This window comes from Oncorhynchus keta, unplaced genomic scaffold, assembly GCF_023373465.1.
Source record: "Oncorhynchus keta strain PuntledgeMale-10-30-2019 unplaced genomic scaffold, Oket_V2 Un_contig_5538_pilon_pilon, whole genome shotgun sequence".
In the NCBI taxonomy this organism is placed as follows: domain Eukaryota; kingdom Metazoa; phylum Chordata; class Actinopteri; order Salmoniformes; family Salmonidae; genus Oncorhynchus; species Oncorhynchus keta.
This window is the reverse complement of record NW_026288352.1, coordinates 27,501-37,500: the sequence shown is the minus strand read 5'-3', so window position 1 is coordinate 37,500 and position 10,000 is coordinate 27,501. Positions and strand designations below refer to the sequence as shown.

At 47.6% G+C, this 10,000-nt stretch overlaps 1 pseudogene; it reads left to right on the top strand.

Moving 5' to 3' along the window:
* LOC127925402 (polycystin-1-like) overlaps positions 1-10,000 on the top strand; it is a 35,382-nt pseudogene that overhangs the window by 3,870 nt on the left and 21,512 nt on the right.

Genomic DNA, 10,000 nt, shown 5'->3' with positions numbered 1-10,000 from the left:
ATCAACCCTATCTGGGAGTGTCACTGGGAATGTTACAGAGATTTATCAACCCTACCTGGGAGTGTTACTGGGAATGTTACTGAGATTTATCAACCCTACCTGGGAGTGTCACTGGGAATGTTACTGAGATTTATCAACCCTACCTGGGAGTGTCACTGGGAATGTCTTGTTACATTTTGGAAAAGAGGACAACTTTTCTCTTTGCCCCTCCCCTTCCTGTGTCTCTGTAGGAGTGTACACCGTCCTGGTGTCTGTGTCTAACCATTACGAGAACAGAACCCAGCGCATCGACATGCACGTATACAGTGTCCTTACCCACGTCGACATAGAAACAGAGCCCCGCCTCCTCCAGGCCGGCCAACCAGCAACTTTTGAGGCTCACGCCTTGCCCTCGGCCTATGGCATCGTCTATACGTGGATTTTGCAGATGGCTCCGCCTCCAGAGAGGGGCCTCAACGTCGCGTCAACCACACCTACGAGGTCGGCCACAGTGGCGTCCATAATGTGTGTGTGTCTGTGAATAATACCATCAGCTGGACGAAGGCCTGCGCTGAGATGTTGGTGTACGAGGAGATTAAAGGGTTAACGGCGACCTCCTCCGCCCCGACCGAGCTCAACACCCCGACGACGGTCTCTGCACACCTGGAGGCAGGTAACAACGCCACCTGGAGCTTCGACATGGGCGACGGGTCCATGGTGACGATGGTGGGTTCCGAGGTTCCGCACACCTACGTGAAAGACGGGAACTACACGGTGAACGTGACGGCGCGGAATGCGGTGAGCGCCCGCTGGACCCTGGTACCTGTCCAGGTGTTCGTGCTGCAGGTGGTGAGGCTGGAGCCGGCGGGCTGTGTCCGGGAGCTGACCCAGGTCGACTTCCAGGCCTTCGTTTCGGGAATGCCTCCTTTCACCTGTATGAGTGGAGCTTCGGGGACGGGACCCCAACCAGACACACCTGGGCAGCCCCAGGATCAGCCACTCCTACGGGGCAGCGGGGACTACCACCTCTCCCTGCTGCTGTCCAGCGGCGTCAACAAGGCCAACTTCTTTGCGTGGGTTTGTGTCCAGCCGGCGGTGTCCAACGTGACCCTGACCCCAGAGAAGTGCAACTTCAGACTGGGAGAGGAGAGCCGGTTCAGGGCCAGCGCCCAGCCAGACTTCGACTACACCTACTTATGGGATTTTGGGGTGATTGAGGACTCTACACCTGTCCAGGGCCATACGGACATGGTGTTCACCTATAAAACCCTGGTCAGTACCTGGTGACGGTCACTGTGTCCAACAACATCTCCTGCAGTAACGACAGCGTCCTGATTCATATCCAGCGGCCGGTAGGACTGGTCCTGATCCAACATAACGGGACTAGATCCAATAACCTGACTCTGAGGGAGGTGTACCTCTTCACCACCTCTTCGCTGGCGCCTGCCAGCCTCTACACCTGGGATTTCGGCGACGGAACGCCCTCACCCCCGGCCCAAACGCGACACACGCCTACAACGTCTCTGGAGTCTTCAATGTCACGCTGACGGCGGCGAACCCGGTGAGCAGCAACCACACCCGGGTTGCCGTGGCGGTCCTGGCACCCATCCGCGGCCTGGTGGTCAACGCTGACCGGGTCAACGTTCCCATAAACGCCACAGTCAACTTCAAGGCTCACCTGGAGGAAGGCGATGGCGTGCGGTTTTCGTGGAACCTGTGTGATGGCTGCACACCCAGGCTCCAAGAATGGAAGACTCATTACACCTTCCGGTCGGTGGGGACGTATAACGTCATCGTCACGGCAGAGAGCGACGTGGGCTCAGCCCAGGCCAGCGTATACATCTACGTGCTGCGGGAGCTGGAGGGGCTGCAGATCCAGCCTGAGGAGGACATGGGGGCGAGGGGGTGCTGCTACGCTACGAACCGTGTGCTCCACCTCCAGGCCACGCTGAGGGAAGGGACCAACATGTCCTTCAGCTGGAACCTCCTCAGGAGTTGGCGCCGGTCAGCACTGCGCTCAACCTCAGCGGGAAGACCATCCCAGTCAACTTCTCCACCCCTGGTCCCTGTGATGTCTTCCTGCGGGCCACCAACCTCCTTGGAACGCTCGCGGTGAACAGAACCATCCAGTTCCTCGATCCGGTTGGAGAGCTGTACCTGGAGACCAGCGTCAACCCTGTGGCGGTCAACTCCTCCACTAACCTGACGGTGTTGGCCAGTAAAGGCTCGGACCTGCAGTACCGGTGGTCAGCTGATGAGGGCGCTCTAGGCTGGAATGAGCCCTCTGTGGTTCATCGGTTCACTGTTCCAGGAATGAAGGTCGTTACTGTGGAAGTGTCCAATGAGGTCAGCGCCGATACGGTGTCCAAGTTCATTGACGTCCAGGAAGTGGTAACAGGAGTTACGTTCTCTGCGACTAACGTCACGGAGCAGAACTTTGTGGCCACCGGCGTCAATGTCTCCCTCCACGGAGAATTAAGGACCGCACCAACGTATCTTGGACCTGGCTGTTGCTGGGCAGAACAGAAATGGGACGGAGGGTGTCCCACGTTTTCCAGGAACCAGGGCTGTTCACCGTTATGCTAAACGCTACCAACGACGTTAGCGGCGAGGCGTTTTCCAGAGAGTTGACGGTACAGGATAAGATTCAGGGGTTGGAGCTGAGGGCCAGTAAGAGGATCGCTGCGGTCGGGGGAGAGGGTGGAGTTTACCATCGCCAAGGCGTCAGGGACGAACGTGAGCTTCATCCTCAGCATCAGTGGAGACTCAACCGTTTTCGGCCAGACCTACGTTCACCAGTTCAGCCGGGTCGACACCTACATGGTAAACCTGACCGCACACAACCAGGTGAGATACAGGAGTTCCAGGAGAGAATGCTGCGCATCGTGTTTAGATTACCTTTTTGTATTACTATTTATTTTTATTAAGCATTTTAATATCGTTGTAGTTGATAAAAAAAATTTACAACTCAATACAATTTCTTTACATATATTCTCATATGTTATGATAGTTGATGTTTGTTGTGTTTTTCTTTGTCTTGTTTTACCGTAATCTCATCATTTCCCCAGGTGAGTTCTGAGCGGCGCCACCTGCAGGTGGAGGTGATGGAGCCAGTGAGCATGCTGAGTATCCTGGACTGCTGTGACGCCGCCATGCCTGTGGGCGTCAAGAAGACCTTGGTAGCCGACATCCTGACAGGAAACCCGGTGACCTTCCTGTGGACCTTTGACCTTAACCACCTCCCCTTCCCCACATCGGGAAAGAGGTGACCTACATCCCCGACCAGGCCGGGTCACTCACCATCTACCTGAGGTAAGGTATCAACTGAGTACGGGGCTAGAGATGCAGGGGGATCAGTTCCCGCTGGGGCCGCCAAGACCAAAATGTAGGCTACAAAAAGTCTGTACTGTCAGTCTGTTGTAAATGAGGCCGTGTCATTCACCCTCTCGTTGAGGTGACGTACCAACTGAATATGGGGCTCACAACACAAAGGTTGTGGGTTCTGCCAGAACCACCAATACTCTCTGTTGAAGTCCCAACTTCCTTTGCAACGCCAACATTTCACAGGTTTTTACAGACATCCTGGTTGGGAGGATCCAGCGTTTCCTGCTGATTCTCTTCTGATTTTGGAATCTTCTAACCAGGATTTTTGGAAATCCTGGTAATTTGGTGAAAGTTACTGTAATTTTGAACAATGCCAAGGTTGTTGGTTCGATTCCCAGTGGGGCCACCAATATGAAAATCTGCTCTGTTACATGTTGCTTTAGTATTTTCTATCTTTCTTAATGCATCCAGGGCGTTCAACTTGCTCAACGGCCAGAACATCACCAAGCACATCCAGGTGCAGAACGTTCTGACGGAGGCCCGGGTGGAGGCCCGGCCCAGAGACACCTTCATCAACAAGACGGTGATGCTGATGGCGGGCGTCACGCCTCAATCCACACCCGTTACCTTCCTCTGGGACTTTAGGGACGGCTCTGCGCCCCTGCTCTCCGCCACCTCCTCTGTTGAACATGTGTACGCGTTCCCAGGTCAATACCTGGTCCAGGTACACTAGGTTTATATTATTTAGTATCATCAACATGTTTATTGACATGTTTATTTTCATGTGTTTCTTGATTTTGTGTGAATGACAGCAAACCCAATTTCCCTTTTCTAGAGACTTTCTATAAGTACAACTATAATAAACATGTCTGCTGGACAATACAGTTTCATTACACAAAGCTACACTTACAATTTTCTTACACCATTTTCCAACACGGAGATAGTTGTCATTCTGCCTCCCACCACTGGGGAATTTGCAGCAACCTAAATAAGGTTGTACTTATACTATGATAAACATTATTTTTACACACAGTAACAGTTTTGATTACTGTAAACCAACCCCCAACCCCATTTTATAACAAACACAAATCTAATAAACACAGATTGACCGTAATTCTCCTCCCCACCACTAGGTGAACTGTAGTAACTTGGTGAGCTGGGTGGTAGCCAGGGTGGAGGTGACCATCAGGGTGTTGGAGTGTGAGGAGCCAGAGGTTCAGGTAGTCCAGGCTCCTAGGCTAGCCATCTGGCGCTACCAGCCCACCCTGGTGGAGGCTAGCGTGGACCTGAAGGCTTGCATCCGCTACGGAGCCCAGTACCTCTGGGAGATCTTCTCCACCCCGCACTGCAACTACGACCATTCGGTACCGCTTCTTAAATCAATATGTTGTTCTGTATTGTGTTGATTATCCACTGTCAATAATACATTCTCAAACCATTGACCCTTCGCTAAGCCCCCCACCCTTGGTTACTGTTGCAACCTCGGGGAAGTTCTGGGCAGGGCTTTGTAAAGGGTCACTTGTTCACCTCAGCAGTCAAGTTTTCAAGGTGGAGCACTTTCAGTACAGAGCAAAAAACTGTGGTGATGAATGCGTTGTGACTCTATTCACCCTCCGGCCTCCAGGTGGCAGCACCTCTGGCCTCTAAGATCCCTCTCCCGGGGGAAGTAGACGTGCGACGGCTGCAGCTCTCGCTGCCCAAGATGGCTCTGCGTTCGGGGAACTACTCGCTGGTGTTCTCCCTGTCCTACCAGGGGGTTCCCCTGAGGAAGGCTGCCTGTCTACAGCTAACCGTCATGGCCGCCCGCCTGGTTCCTATCATAGAGGGAGGGACCTACAGGTAAGAGGATCAGATACCGTTGAAGGAGTAGTTCTTTTTTTTTTTTTTACAATAAAAATAACTGTCTAAAGAACACAATAAAATCACTGATTGCAGGCCAAGCTAAAAATAAGATCTAAAACACTTAAAGGAGGAGTTCAGTATTTGTAAACTCTGTTGGTTTCCTCAACCTGAAAGTAGGTTATGGGCCAGGAGAAACTGTGATCCATAGCCCATTGTAGTCTACTTTCAGGGTGAGGAGAAACTGTGATCCATAGCCCATTGTAGTCTACTTTCAGGGTGAGGAGAAACTGTGATCCATAGCCCATTGTAGTCTACTTTCAGGGTGAGGAGAAACTGTAATCCATAGCCCATTGTAGTCTACTTTCAGGGTGAGGAGAAACTGTAATCCATAGCCCATTGTAGTCTACTTTCAGGGTGAGGAGAAACTGTGATCCATAGCCCATTGTAGTCTACTTTCAGGGTGAGGAGAAACTGTAATCCATAGCCCATTGTAGTCTACTTTCAGGGTGAGGAGAAACTGTAATTCATAGCCCATTGTAGTCTACTTTCAGGGTGAGGAGAAACTGTAATCCATAGCCCATTGTAGTCTACTTTCAGGGTGAGGAGAAACTGTAATCCATAGCCCATTGTAGTCTACTTTCAGGGTGAGGAGAAACTGTAATCCATAGCCCATTGTAGTCTACTTTCAGGGTGAGGAGAAACTGTAATCCATAGCCCATTGTAGTCTACTTTCAGGGTGAGGAGAAACTGTAATCCATAGCCCATTGTAGTCTACTTTCAGGGTGAGGAGAAACTGTAATCCATAGCCCATTGTAGTCTACTTTCAGGGTGAGGAGAAACTGTGATCCATAGCCCATTGTAGTCTACTTTCAGGGTGAGGAGAAACTGTAATCCATAGCCCATTGTAGTCTACTTTCAGGGTGAGGAGAAACTGTAATCCATAGCCCATTGTAGTCTACTTTCAGGGTGAGGAGAAACTGTAATCCATAGCCCATTGTAGTCTACTTTCAGGGTGAGGAGAAACTGTGATCCATAGCCCATTGTAGTCTACTTTCAGGGTGAGGAGAAACTGTGATCCATAGCCCATTGTAGTCTACTTTCAGGGTGAGGAGAAATTGTAATCCATAGCCCATTGTAGTCTACTTTCAGGGTGAGGAGAAACTGTGATCCATAGCCCATTGTAGTCTACTTTCAGGGTGAGGAGAAACTGTAATATAGCCCATTGTAGTCTACTTTCAGGGTGAGGAGAAACTGTAATTCATAGCCCATTGTAGTCTACTTTCAGGGTGAGGAGAAATTATAATCCATAGCCCATTGTAGTCTACTTTCAGGGTGAGGAGAAACTGTAATCCATAGCCCATTGTAGTCTACTTTCAGGGTGAGGAGAAACTGTAATCCATAGCCCATTGTAGTCTACTTTCAGGGTGAGGAGAAATTATAATCCATAGCCCGTTGTCTACTTTCAGGGTGAGGAGAAACTGTGATCCATAGCCCATTGTAGTCTACTTTCAGGGTGAGGAGAAACTGTGATCCATAGCCCATTGTAGTCTACTTTCATGGTGAGGAGAAACTGTGATCCATAGCCCATTGTAGACTACTTTCATGGGCCAGGATAAACTGTAATCCATAGCCCATTGTAGTCTACTTTCAGGGTGAGGAGAAACTGTAATACATAGCCCATTGTAGTCTACTTTTAGGGTGAGGAGAAACTGTAATCCATAGCCCATTGTAGTCTACTTTCAGGGTGAGGAGAAACTGTAATCCATAGCCCATTGTAGTCTACTTTCAGGGTGAGGAGAAACTGTGATCCATAGCCCATTGTAGTCTACTTTCAGGGTGAGGAGAAACTGTAATCCATAGCCCATTGTAGTCTACTTTCAGGGTGAGGAGAAATTATAATCCATAGCCCATTGTAGTCTACTTTCAGGGTGAGGAGAAACTATAATCCATAGCCCATTGTAGTCTACTTTCAGGGTGAGGAGAAATTATAATCCATAGCCCATTGTAGTCTACTTTCAGGGTGAGGAGAAATTATAATCCATAGCCCATTGTAGTCTACTTTCAGGGTGAGGAGAAACTATAATCCATAGCCCATTGTAGTCTACTTTCAGGGTGAGGAGAAATTATAATCCATAGCCCATTGTAGTCTACTTTCAGGGTGAGGAGAAACTGTAATCCATACCCATCTACTTTCAGGGTGAGGAGAAACTGTACATAGCCCATTGTAGTCTACTTTCAGGGTGAGGAGAAACTGTAATCCATAGCCCATTGTAGTCTTTTCAGGGTGAGGAGAAACTGAATCCATAGCCCATTGTAGTCTACTTTCAGGGTGAGGAACCATCTAACATCAAGTTGTACCGTTATGTCTGATGTGGTACTTCCAGGGTGTGGTCCAAGACCCAGGACCTGCAGCTGAGTGCTGAGCAGAGCTATGACCCCAACATGAGCCTGGACAACCAGTCACTACTCCACTACCACTGGGACTGTGTCTCCACCTCCAAGGTAAGGACACACTTACACTTGAAGTCGGAAGTTTACATAAACTTAGGTTGGAGTCATTAAAACTTGTTTTTCAAGCACTCCACACATTTCTTGTTAACAAACTATAGTTTTGCCAAGTCAGTTAGGACATCTACTTTGTGCATGACACAAGTCATTTTTCCAACAATTGTTTACAGACAGATTATTTCACTTAGAATTCACTGTATCACAACTCTTTGCTTGGCATCATGGGAAAATATAAAGAAATCAGCCAGAACCTCAGAAAAAAATGGTAGACCTCCACAAGTCTGGTTCATCCTTGGGAGCAATTTTCAAACGCCTGAAGGTACCACGATCATCTGTACAAACAATAGTACGCAAGTATAAACACCATGGGACCACGCAGCTGTCATACCGCTCAGGAAGGAGACGCGTTCTGTCTCCTAGAGATGAACGTACTTTGGTGCAAAAAGTGCAAATCAATCCCAGAACAACAGCAAAGGACCTTGTGAAGATGCTGGAGGAAACAGGTACAAAAGTATCTATATCCACAGTAAAACGAGTCCAATATCAGCAAGGAAGAAGCCACTGCTCCAAAACCACCATAAAAAGCCAGACTACGGTTTGCAACTGGGGACAAAGATCATACCTTTTGGAGAAATGTCCTCTGGTCTTATGAAACAAAAATATAACTGTTTGGCCATAATGACCATCATTATGTTTTGAGGAAAAAGGGGGAGGCTTTCAAGCCGAAGAACACCATCCCACCGTGAAGCACGGAGGTGGCAGCATCATGTAGTGGGGGTGCTTTGCTACAGGAGGGATTGGTGCACTTCACAAAATAGATGGCATCATGAGGCTGGACAATTAGGTGGATATATTGAAGCAACATCTCAAGATATCAGTCAGAAAGTTAAAGCTTGGTCACAAATGGGTCTTCCAAATGGACAATGACCCCAAGCATACTTCCAAAGTTGTGGCAAAATGGCTTAAGGACAACAAAGTCAAGGTATTGGAGTGGCCAGCACAAAGCCCTGACCTCAACCCTATATATATTTTTGGGGCAGAACTGAAAAACTGAGTGCGAGCAAGGAGGCCTACAAACCTGACTCAGTTACACCAGCTCTGTCAGGAGGAAGGGGCCACAATTCACCCAACTTATTGTGGGAAGCTTGTGGAAGGCTACCCAAAACGTTTGACCCAAGTTAAACAATTTAAAGGCAATGCTACCAAATACTAATTGAGTGTATGTAAACTTCTGAACCGCTGGGAATGTGAAAGATGAAATAAATCATTCTCTCTACTATTATTCTGACATTTCACATTCTTAAAATAAAGTGGTGATTCTAACTGACCTAAAACATGGAATTTTTACTAGGATTAAATGTCAGGAATTGTGAAAACTGAGTTTAAATGTATTTGGCTAAGGTGTATGTAAACTTCCGACTTCAACTGTATCAGTCAATCAATGAAAGGTGTTTTATGACATCAGCAGTTGTTATAGTTACCGGCCCAGACACCAGGAAGGAAGCAAAGCCAGAGCACAGTGGCCAGGAAGAAACGCAGTGGGAAACCGGCTCAGGGGAATTATAGGAGTTACTCTGTAATCATCCAGATATCCCAATGTTTTTCAGAATCATCTGTCCCTATAGGACATCGTTCTCTCCTCTGTCAAATTATAATTATAATTCAAGCTGCTTTATTATAAATGATAGCAAATAATAAAATAAAATGGTAGTAAATAATCATTTAACATTAAATACAAAAATAATAACAATAAAATGGTAACAGTCAATAGTAGAAATGAAATGAAACTATAACTAATTTATAACTAATTAACGGTCATCTTCTCCTTTATATCAGTACTACTACTACCATCACTAAACTGTTATCATTACCATTACCACCCTACTACTACTACACCACTATCATTACCACCCTACTACTACTACACCACTATCATTACCACCCTAGACCACTACTACACCACTATCATTACCACCCTACTACTACTACACCACTATCATTACCACCCTACTACTACTACACCACCACTATCATTACCACCCTACTACTACTACACCACTATCATTACCACCCAGACTACTACTACACCACTATCATTACCACCCTACTACTACTACACCACTATCATTACCACCCTACTACTACTACACCACTATCATTACCACCCTACTACTACTACACCACTATCATTACCACCCTACTACTACTACACCACTATCATTACCACCCTACTACTACTACACCACTATCATTACCACCCTACTACTACTACACCACTATCATTACCACCCTACTACTACTACACCACTATCATTACCACCCTACTACTACTACACCACTATCATTA